Below are 12,870 nucleotides of genomic sequence, written 5' to 3'. Positions count from 1 at the left end.
AAGGAACTACAAAGGTGCAAAAGGATATCCTCATCTGTTAGTTGACTGAATTTGAAACAGTGGACATCACAGAGCTCTGTAAGTATGATAATGAGAGAATATTTGTAATACTTAGAAAACTAAATATAGGCAAACTTTGTATGCATAATGCTCTTCTGTACTTTTCTGTTCTTTCCCAAGATAATGCCTAACTTGAGTTAACTAGATGGGCTCATGCTGTTCAAATTGAGAGACTGAGGGAAGCAAGCAGTATGTATGCAACACAAGAGAAGTACTATCATAGCTTTAACACAATCCCTATTTAGGTATCATAAAGAAAATGTCCCAGCTGGGGATTAACTCATACACTACTAGAAGGATAGCCAGCTTGCTCTCTGATAGAACACACACTGACAAATCTGGGCAGTCCATTCCATAAGTAGAAAAGTTACCATTGGAGTACCACAAGGACCTGTGCTGGGTCCTCTGATGTTTGGAAACTATTTCTCTGAAGTACAGATGAAGGTAGATGGCCTGTAGCTTACCAAGTTTGCAGATGGCTGTCAAATGGGTGCAGTCATATAGAGTCCCCCAGTGATGTTAACATACTACAGAAAGGGCTGACAAAGGCAAATGACTAGTGCTGGACTCATGGACTGAAACTTAACACAGAAAAATGCCTCATTGTCCCCTTAGCAAAGAATTACCCCTGCTAATTATGATATACATAGCACCCTTCTAAGCTCAAACTCACTGGTTTGAGACTTAGGAACACAGGTTGATAGCAATTTAAACTTTGATCACAAGTGTCTATAGTGGTAAGACATGCATTCTACATTGCGCACCTCATAAATAAGAGCATCCCATTCAAGACCAGGGAGGTCATAGATCCACTGTACTCGACCCTTAACAGAACACTGAGTACAATGCTCTCTTCTGTATGTACTTCACCAGACACCTACAACAACTGGAGAAACCACAGAGATTTCTGATGATGAGAATCCAGGGCCTCCAAAACATGCCACATCTGGAAAGACTGAATCCTGTCACTATACTAAGTATCATTAAGGCTGCTGAGAGGCAACCTGTCCCTGGCCTACGGAGCAGTCACAGACTCTGCCCTACTGGAAATGCTGCATATCTGCAAATCAAATGGGACAAGAATAACTTGCTCCAGGGATCTCAACCTAGCCTTTGACATAAAAAGACCAAGCTGGAATGACAGATATATCTCCCAGCGATTACTGCTCCTCTGAAATAGACTCCTACTGCATGTGAAGCAGTGCTTCTCAATAACTCTATTTAAGCACAACCTTAATAACTAGATGGGTGATTGTAAATTCACCCCAGGTGTGGCACCTATGTCCTTCATGGACATGGGCAGTTGCTGCTGACCAAAAAATCCCTCTGCTAAAAATGACTATTCTCAATAAGGGTACTTGGATTTTTACATGGCTACGTTTGTAAAGACCCTAGGGCCATTAGTCTAGTAACCACCTATGAACCTATGAACCTATGAAGCTATGAACCTATGCAGGCCTCCCAACACCTTCTGTTCTATACCCAGTTCTAATGTCACCCACTCTAACTTGTCCTGCAGCCTTTTAAAAGTCAGACTTGTGCCATGGCACTAGCATAAAGTATTGAGCTCTGTAGTTTGTGTGCTTAGATAGATTGGGTTTCTGCTCTCATTGCAGTCAATTGGTGTGTGTGTGTGTGTGTGTGTGTGTGTGTGTGTGTGTGTGTGTGTGTGTGTGTGTGTGTGTGTGTGTATCTAGCCAGAAGAGCATAGGTGTCTATCATACAGTTACCACTCCAATCCCATGAACTGACAGTATTTTAACATTTGCACATGCCTACACATCCATTTCATGCTGGCCTCCCAGCATCTTCTTTCCAACATGTACTGCTGATTACATCCACTATACGTTGTCCTGCAGGCTTGCAAAAGGCAGGCTTCTGTCATGGCATTTGTGTAAAGTACTGAGCTCTGTAGTCTGTTTACTTAGATATGTAGGGGTTTATTTGGTTTATTTCTGACTGCAGTCAACTGGGATGTGCGTGTGTGAGTGAGTGAGTGAGTGTGTGTGTGTGTGTGTGTGTGTGTGTGTGTGTGTGTGGGTGTGTGTGTGTGTGTGTGTTTCAAAGTAGTGGGACTGTTGTTAATGCTGACATTAGCAGGGAACACAACTTTGCAAGAGGACAAAATAAAAGACACATTTTTGCATTTATTTGTAGACCATGTGGTCTGTGTTAGCCCCTCCTGTAGTTTGTCATCATCATAGGTGGACACAATGATTGCACCCAGTATGTGAGAATCAGCAAACATGGTAAGCCAAAGGCTGTATACTTTAGCCTGAAATGTCAATAAATAGATTCCAAACAGTAAAGGGCCAAGCACAGATCCCTGTGGTATACCAGTGGTGGCAGCTCTACTGGTAAAGGTTGATTCACCAACTTTCACAGTATATGTTCCATCAATGATCCAATTGGTTACCCATCTAGTGACATAAAGTTTAATCCCCAGTTGGGAGAGTTTCTCAATGACATCTGTATGGGGGAATCGTGTCCAAACTCTAGGGCAGATCAGGATAGGCAGTATGTATTGTCTTACCTTCATCCAGGCCTATCACACAAAATCAATGGGCTGTGACAACATCACAGATCTCCTGTTGCGTGACTCAGCACATATGCTTTGCTGACATGTTTGAGTACACACTTCAACACACCCTCTATATAGAATATGTTCCTATAGAAGGATCTATATTCAACATGAATCCATCTAAGTTAAGGGGGACAGCACCTGATGCATGCATGCATGCATAGATGCATCCTGACTGTCCTCATTTGACCTGTCATCATGGAACGTTTTTTAAATGGACACTAGTAATATCCCAACTGTGTGCAACAGACCTGTGTTAGTTGTTAATGCTGCCTCATGTCTGTTGCATCTAGTTCATATCCTCAAAGAGGTCATCAAGTGCATGATGACAACACTATTATTCTTTTCAATTTGATATTTGGCATCTACATATGTTGAAATGTGTAAAATGACCTATATCTCAATCCATACATCAGAGCTGTCCACTAGGCCCCTTCTGGCCAATTATTTTAGTCACATGCATCACACATGACATAAACATCCTGTGTCCAAAAATCTGTCTGAAGTACTATAGTTTGTGGGCAGTCATTGACTCCAACAGTGATATTAGTATAATACAGACAGTATCAACATACATCAAAGATTGCTGCCACAGCCATGACACTGCAATGACACAAAAACATGCGGGGATTTATTACATCATGAAAACAGACACCCAACCCAAGTATAATGTAGACATCACACTGTGTAATCAGACCAATAGGTATGCAACCTGTGTCCTGGGGTAGATGGTATGTGGAATGTCTACCAACATGTGACGTCAGTGCTGACTACTCCCTTGTATGTAACACAGCTACTGAGTATGTGATGGACATCCACATCACAAGCCATAATACCTCCACAGTTCACAGCCTTCATCAGAATAACTGAGTACAATGCACCCTTCCTCATGTGCCTCAATACACACCTTCCAGTGATGTGTAACTAAAGTGTACCACCTTATGCTCATCAGTACTTCTTGGGAGAAGTTAAGCAAAATGTAAGTAACACGTGGGGGGGGGTTAAAACTTTTTCCCTTTATATGTCTATTGACAATACTTTCAACAAGAACTTGGATAACAAGTTCAACCTAATCTCATGCGTAAGTAATCAGAATGGGTTGCTAAATATAGCAATTTGCAATCCCCCAACTAATTTCTTGTTAAACATAACTAATGTACTGATGTAACTTTTACTATGCAAGAGTATTTAACAACTGTGATACAAATGTCTATCAGGAAGCTCCTCTTGGGACATACTTGCTGTCCCTGAAACTGTAGCACCAATGTCAAGGTCATACTGTTCTGCATTTTCCTGGGTGCTGCCTAGATCTCTGACAGTGGACAGGAAGTCTTCATTTGCTGTTAGTGGTGGATCTGTTGCAAGCCCCCTGGTACCCATCTGATCATGGATCACTGCAGCTGGTCTCCTCCATGCAGATGAGATCATGTCAGTTGACCTATGGCACACCTGAGCATATACCCTGCTGTGGCTGCCTACTGTATTCATGTCTGCAGCTATCTGCTGCCAAATTTGCATTCTGCCTGACATATCTCCATGTTGCCTCTCAAGCAAAAAGGCTCAGTGTTGCCTAAAATGTTCCACAATAACTGATTCTCAGGGTCACTGAAAGGTGTTTCTTCATGAATTGAGATGCCTGGGTGTCATAGTTCTAGGTGTACTAAAACACAACCGAAGGATAATGCACATAAGTATCACATATCTAAAAATTGCCTGTTTCCAGATACAACAGAAAAGGTAGCATTTCAGTATTACCCACTGGAGACATGCAACAGTTTAGACGTCTGAAATATGAACAGCAGGTATTCTGTGGTTGCAACATATTACATTCACATACAAAGCAAGGATGGATGCAAAACAAGGGAGAGTAACAACAGTAACCTATTCTTGTTTGTGCCAAAATAGAAATGCAGCTTAGCTGTCCTATTCCCCAAAGGGCAAGCAAATGACACATTTTGCTAACAAATCATCAGTGAAATGGGAGAAGTGCTATCAAATGAACTGTCCCTAAAATGTGTACAAATATAACACAGGACATTCCTTTTTAAGCTATTCTCAATCTTGTACACCTATGAAATGCCCTGACAAACATGCCCATGCCATCAGCATATTTGTAAGTAATGCATACAGATAACAGCAGCAGTTTCTAATTAATACATATATAAATATGAAGCAGATTTTTATTAATGACATTTCAGCATCTGCAGTATATAACTGAAAAATGCAAGCATACCTTCTCCAGTTCAGTAGTCTTCTAGGCAAATGTATCCCAAAGTAATATCCTCTTCTGTGTTCTTCACATAAAAAAGTCTCCTCACCTTCAGGTTCCCTAGCTACATGGTTGCCTTTTGATGATGTAGATTCAAGGCTGCTAGCACAGTGAAGATGCAAATGAGGTGTTAACTCATTAGAATTTCTGAATCCGATAAGTAAACATAATGCAGACACTCCCTCAGTGTTTGTTGCTAAATGATTACTGAGGAAGAAAGAAAATGCAACAGCAATGCAGACTTCCCTACCTTTAGGTGTGTCAGGTTAGACAGATTCTGTTCAGTAACATCCAACCTCCCCTTCATTTGTTGACAACTGTATATTATTGACATTTAATATCCTCACACATTTTATGGACAATGATATAGAATGGCTTACAGACTGCATGTATCAGATTACTTGTCAGATAAGACAAGAATGAGCACCAAATACAGATAGGTAAGACAGAGCTGCATTTTTGCAAGCAATAGTCATAATTGGTTGTGTGATCACTCAGTGTAATACATCAAAAAATAATACATGTACATATAATTGTTATGTGGTTTCATAGTGCTATGGATGATGCTGCAGTGAGCTGAATGCAGAATTATTTCATTTCCCTGCTGCAAAGTTGTTTGTGTAACAAAGAAGGATAAGGTACCCTTACTGTGTTCTGAAGGTTAATTGGAGTGATACTTCAAATCCAGACCTATGTAGAAATATTTCATGTGTACTAAAAACAACTTTTGTAGTGTTTATATCATAGTTTGCTTTTTTAATGTCAACTACTTTTTTTATTTGTTTATTTTTTGCCAGTGTGTTTGCATGTGCAACTTAGCACAAACAAGGGAAATGGAGAAAATGAATGTCAGGTTTGGCTGTGTTTATCTCATTTGTGCAATGCTTAGCAATGCACAAACCTGGACTACTGGCCTTAACAGGAAGCAGACAGAGCATCTATAAATGTGCAAAGGTCAAAAACAATACATTGTTACAATTTTTGCTTTCCTTGTTTCACTTGAAAGAAAGTTAGTTTGTCGTTTTTGCATTTAAGTTACCTGTAACGCATTGCATTTAAGTTACCTGGCACTTGCTCACTAAAGCAATTATATAAGTCAGCACTAAAAAATTAAAAGCACTACACCCTCACAAACTCTCCTTGAGTACCTTGTTCCCCATTGGCCCTTTTTTTCAATTATAAAGGAATTCCCAATACTATTCTAGCATGTCCAAAGGTCAGTTGTCAATCTCCTCTCCGGTCCAGCTGGTGAATCGGGGAATCTTGAGGCAATGTTACAACTGCCTCATGTACACAGACAACCCTCTCCTCCTCCCAACAAATTCCAACACATGTGAGAGATGCAACCATATAGCCAAACTGGAGGCTAAGCTCTCTCAACCAGTCAGGAGGAGAAGGAAACCACACTCACTACAATTCCAGACTCACATAGACCTACCACGACAGCAAACCAAACACATAAACACACAAAAACATACTGAGGCTCTAAATAAAAATCTGCCTAAGCAGCAGAGACCTACAAAGCAGACACCCAAGCAACTGCTACCCCAAAACAAAACACATGCAACACATAGCTCACAAAGCCAGTGTGCCGAACAGTCACACCCCTTAAGGCTAAACAACACACCTGATACACTTGTAATAATTGACTCTATCATCAGGCACACTGACGTCCCGCTCACCAGGCTGAACAAGGAGAAGGTCAAGGTGAGCTGCCTGTCGGGCGCTAGGATCTGCCACATACAAGCACTCAGGTCACTCCAAGGCAAGTACAAATATGACTCAGTCATTGTCCATGCTGGTGTGAATGACCTGAGACGTACCTCCCTGGACTACATGAAAAGAGACATAGAGGAGCTCTCTGAGCATGTAGCCCAGGCCGGTATGACCCTGACCTTGAGTAGCATCTTACCCTCACCAAGAATGATGCCACAATATGAAGACAAGATGATCAATGTCAACAATTGGCTTAAGTATTGGTGTCATTCAAAGGGATCCAATGCCTGTCAGCCTGGGATGACATGCTCGACAAGCCACGATGCTTTGCTAGGGACGGCTTGCACCTGTCACCCCTGGGCTTTCGGATATTGGCAAAGGCTCTTGCTACCCCCATAGTGCCTTTTTTAGGCAAGGCTCGAAAGACAAACCCACCTCCATAGGTATCACAAGGGATAAAAAACTAAGAGTAATGCTACTCAATGCCAGAAGTCTAAATCTCAAGATGCATGCACTTGAAACTCTCCTTAGCATGGAGAACATCGATATCTGTGCAGTAACAGAAACCTGGTTCAAGGCTCCCGAGAGCAACCTAGCATTACCAGGTTATACCTCATACCATGCTTTTCGGCCCCAAAACTTGGACTGAACCACAAAAGGAAGGGGAGTATCAATATTCGTCAAAGATACCCACAACTCCTGGTTGGTGGCACAGCACGAAGCATCATAGACTATCCATGTGCAACTAACAGTGGGCAAAACTGCCTTCCAGTTTATAGCCTGCTACAGATGACCCTCCCAAACCCAGGAAACCCACTCGGCCTTCCTGAGAACACTGGAAAATATGAAGGTCTCTCCAAACACCATTATATTGGGCGACTTCAACTACCCAAACCTAGACTGGGAACATTACTCTAGCTCCAACACCCTAGCCCAAAGGTTCCTAGAATTTATAAACTCAAATGCTATGGAACAACTTGTTACCACTCCCACAAGAGGGAAAACATACTGGACCTGATCATCACCAACATGGGGACTCTATGCTCCAGACCAGAAGTGTATCCCTCACTGGTAAGATCAGATCATAAACTAATCTCACTGGATATTCATATCCCGACCCCACCCTGCCCAGAAAACCACAGTGAAAACTTCTCTAAAGCAAATTTCACACTCCTCAAAACCAAGGTGGAATCCTTCAAAGCCCCGGCCTGTGGAAAATAGGACCCAGACCGGAGAATCCTTTATAAACGCATTCTATGAACACCTTCAGGAATGCATGGATCCTGCAATCCAAAATAAAACCAAGACCCAATCCTCCAAAGGCAGATGTCCTTTCTGGTGGACCCCAGCCATAAATAAACTATACAATAGAAGGAGGAAGCTACTACATGATAGAGCAAAATCCCAAAAAGGGAAGGCATCTCTGATCAGTATTAGCAAAAAACAACGGGCACTCATAAAATCGTCTAAGGCCAGCTTCAAGAGAAAAATTGCACAGGACACTAAGGATAATCACAAGGCTTTCTTTAGTTATGTTAGGAACCTGGGTGGGAATTCCCAGATATGCTCAGAATTAGTCCATAATGACAAAAAATACACCAAACCTACAGACTTTGCCAACATCCTAGCTGACAGGTTCAGTGCAAACTCCCCCCCCCCATCAAAAGGGCAAATATCTATTCCCAGCAGAGTGCTGCCCCCCTGACATCTCATATGCTCAGGTAAGAGCCGCCTCTCCAAAGCAAAAACACAGCATCAATGGGACCAGACAGTGTCCCGGCTGCGTCCTACATGAACTCCAAGAAGAGCTAAACCCAAACATAAAACTACTGTTCAATCTCAGCATTACTACAGGATATGTACCCAAAGAGTGGTGTACAGCAACAGTGGTCCCTCTCCACAAAGGTGGTGCCTCAACGGATCCTGGAAACTATCACCCCATAAGCCTGACTAGTTTGGTCTGCAAAGCTGTGGAAAGGATCATCATGGACCTCATAAATAAAGATATTGGGGACCTACAGACGCTGGACCCTACCCAGTTCGGCTTTGTTAAGAGCAGATCCTGCCTCTTAAACCTGGTCGATTTCTTTGAAACAGTCACCAAGGCCATTGACGAGGGGAAGGTGGTCCACACAGCCTACCTGGACCTCACAAAAGCCTTTGATACAATACCCCACTCGGGCATTATAGATAAGCTCACCAGCTTAAATATAAACCCCTATGTCACTAGATGGGTTGCAAACTGGCTCAAGGACAGAACCCACATGGTTAGAATTGCTGGAGCCATGTCAGACTCCAAACCAATTACAAGTGGTGTCCCACAAGGCTCAGTCCTGGGACCTCTCTTGTTTGGTATATATTTCTCGGAGTTACAGGCCAACATGGAAGGACTGTGGCTGACCAAGTTCGCAGATGACTGCAAACTGGACACCATAATTAACTCTCCAGCTGACACAAGCATCCTCCAAAAGGGCCTCATGGAAACAGACAACTGGTGCCAGAGCCATGGCCTCAAGCTAAACACCAAAAAGTGTATAGTCATCCCTTTTGGCAAAAACAAAGTGCCCACAAATTACCACATAGGTGGTAATCCATTAAGTACAGAAGAAGTAATTAGGGACCTGGGGACCCAAGTTGATAGCAATCACTCATTTGACAACCACGTGGCCGAAGTGGTTAGAAAAACATTTTATATAGCCCACCTAATCATGAAGGGATTCACATCTAGATCAGGGGAGGTCATCGTGCCTCTTTACTCATCCCTCATCAGGCCCATAATTGAGTACAATGCCCCTTTTGGGATGTACCTTACCAGACACCTGCAGCAACTGGAAAGACCCCAAAAGTACCTCACCAAGAGGATCAAAGGGCTCAAACAGATGCCATATGCTGCCCGGTTAAAGAAACTCCAGCTCTACTCAGTGGCATACCACCTGCTCAGAGGCGATCTGTGCCTGATGTATAAAGCCATGTCCAACCCAGAATTAATGGACATGCTGCACCTCAGAAAATCCAAATCCCATCGAGCTACATGCTTGAGAGACTTGAACCTCAGCACTGAAATAAATAGGACATGCTAAAGGGACAGATTCATAACCCAGAGGCTCCCTTCACTCTGGAATAAAATCCCAGTGCAGGTTAGGCAGAGTCCCTCATTGACTCTCTTCAAGAAGAATCTTGATGAGTGGATGGGAGATCGTAGGTTTACCCCGGGTATCACTTCTGTGTCACTGTTAGACAGAGGCACAGTATACTAACCTCGAAAAGGGCATAGCAAAATTAATTTAAAATGGGTGGCGAAAGACAAACACACTCTGGCTAGGCTTATAAATGCCCTAGGGAAGATAGCCTAGTATGAACCTATGAACCTATGAACCATCACATTGTGTTGCGGTTAGCAAGGTTCCCCAACAGCTGCAGTCATAGAACACCTGCAGACAGGAAGCAGACTGCCAATAATTGAAAAAGAATGCATTCAATTAAGTCTGTTGCACACCACACAAATGCACTAAGCAACTTTGCATGGCAGTTAACCCAGAGAACTTAAGAATAAGTAGATAATTATGGAAATGTCACATAACTAGTCATGTGGCAGCAGGTGAAATGTAGGGCTGAAGTTATAGACGATCCTGGGTTCTAGTACAAGGTGTGCAACTTATTCTTACTGTTGTGACAATGCACTTTATGGCAAAAGTGAAAAATAGAAAAGTGTTACTTCAACTTTCTTGTGGCAACAGGTGTAAGTGTAGGACTGCCATGCATATGATTCTAGGTTCTAATACAGGATATTTCAGACACTTTTACTGTCATTCCACTTCCCAAAACAAATGTGTCAGGTCATGACATTTATGCTTCCAGTGCATGTCTGCAAATTTAACTCACCTAACAGTTACCTTCCAATTTTCAATATATATTTCCAAGCTACATCAGCATACTCCCCTTAGACTAAGATCAAGTGTCAGATTCACCTTCCTATTTCAAATATTTATTTCATCCTTGCACGGCACTACTGGTCTCTGCTTAACATCATGCAAATGCAGTTGGCATTGTTGTTCAGGTTCCCACACAAGCAGTAAATGTGATAACTGGAATTGGCAAGAAAGCATTAGTTGCCATTTATCTAGTTCAGGTGTTATACATGTCTGGACTTAGTGAGGAAGCTGCCCAATTTAGGACATGATGGTGGGATGTCCTGGAGTCCAAGATATTTATTGGACTCCTAGTAAAGTGCCACTGCCAAATACTTTTGCAGGGGGACTGTTATGGCTACCAGTACAAGTCTGAGGTGTGGAGTAGTTTGGTTCAGACTGTATCCAGTGCAACTGGCATCCCATGCACTGGAGGACAGTGTAGGCATCCTTTTAAGGAACTACAAAGGTGCAAAAAGGATATCCTCATCTGTTAGTTGACTGAATTTGAAACAGTGGACATCACAGAGCTCTGTAAGTATGATAATGAGAGAATATTTGTAATACTTAGAAAACTAAATATAGGCAAACTTTGTATGCATAATGCTCTTCTGTACTTTTCTGTTCTTTCCCAAGATAATGCCTAACTTGAGTTAAATAGATGGGCTCATGCTGTTCAAATTGAGAGACTGAGGGAAGCAAGCAGTATGTATGCAACACAAGAGAAGTACTATCATAGCTTTAACACAATCCCCTATTTAGGTATCATAAAGAAAATGTCCCAGCTGGGGATTAACTCATACACTACTAGAAGGATAGCCAGCTTGCTCTCTGATAGAACACACACTGACAAATCTGGGGAGTCCATTCCATAAGTAGAAAAGTTACCATTGGAGTACCACAAGGACCTGTGCTGGGTCCTCTGATGTTTGGAAACTATTTCTCTGAAGTACAGATGAAGGTAGATGGCCTGTAGCTTACCAAGTTTGCAGATGGCTGTCAAATGGGTGCAGTCATATAGAGTCCCCCAGTGATGTTAACATACTACAGAAAGGGCTGACAAAGGCAAATGACTAGTGCTGGACTCATGGACTGAAACTTAACACAGAAAAATGCCTCATTGTCCCCTTAGCAAAGAATTACCCCTGCTAATTATGATATACATAGCACCCTTCTAAGCTCAAACTCACTGGTTTGAGACTTAGGAACACAGGTTGATAGCAATTTAAACTTTGATCACAAGTGTCTATAGTGGTAAGACATGCATTCTACATTGTGCACCTCATAAATAAGAGCATCCCATCCAAGACCAGGGAGGTCATAGATCCACTGTACTCGACCCTTAACAGAACACTGAGTACAATGCTCTCTTCTGTATGTACTTCACCAGACACCTACAACAACTGGAGAAACCACAGAGATTTCTGATGATGAGAATCCAGGGCCTCCAAAACATGCCACATCTGGAAAGACTGAATCCTGTCACTATACTAAGTATCATTAAGGCTGCTGAGAGGCAACCTGTCCCTGGCCTACGGAGCAGTCACAGACTCTGCCCTACTGGAAATGCTGCATATCTGCAAATCAAATGGGACAAGAATAACTTGCTCCAGGGATCTCAACCTAGCCTTTGACATAAAAAGACCAAGCTGGAATGACAGATATATCTCCCAGCGATTACTGCTCCTCTGAAATAGACTCCTACTGCATGTGAAGCAGTGCTTCTCAATAACTCTATTTAAGCACAACCTTAATAACTAGATGGGTGATTGTAAATTCACCCCAGGTGTGGCACCTATGTCCTTCATGGACATGGGCAGTTGCTGCTGACCAAAAAATCCCTCTGCTAAAAATGACTATTCTCAATAAGGGTACTTGGATTTTTACATGGCTACGTTTGTAAAGACCCTAGGGCCATTAGTCTAGTAACCACCTATGAACCTATGAACCTATGAAGCTATGAACCTATGCAGGCCTCCCAACACCTTCTGTTCTATACCCAGTTCTAATGTCACCCACTCTAACTTGTCCTGCAGCCTTTTAAAAGTCAGACTTGTGCCATGGCACTAGCATAAAGTATTGAGCTCTGTAGTTTGTGTGCTTAGATAGATTGGGTTTCTGCTCTCATTGCAGTCAATTGGTGTGTGTGTGTGTGTGTGTGTGTGTGTGTGTGTGTGTGTGTGTGTGTGTGTGTGTGTGTGTGTGTGTGTGTGTGTGTGTGTGTGTGTATCTAGCCAGAAGAGCATAGGTGTCTATCATACAGTTACCACTCCAATCCCATGAACTGACAGTATTTTAACATTTGCACATGCCTACACATCCATTTCATGCTGGCC

This window comes from Protopterus annectens, chromosome 2.part0 (genome assembly GCF_019279795.1).
Source record: "Protopterus annectens isolate FY-2018-M chromosome 2.part0, PAN1.0, whole genome shotgun sequence".
Lineage (NCBI taxonomy): Eukaryota > Metazoa > Chordata > Ceratodontiformes > Protopteridae > Protopterus > Protopterus annectens.
This window is presented reverse-complemented; position numbering follows the sequence as displayed.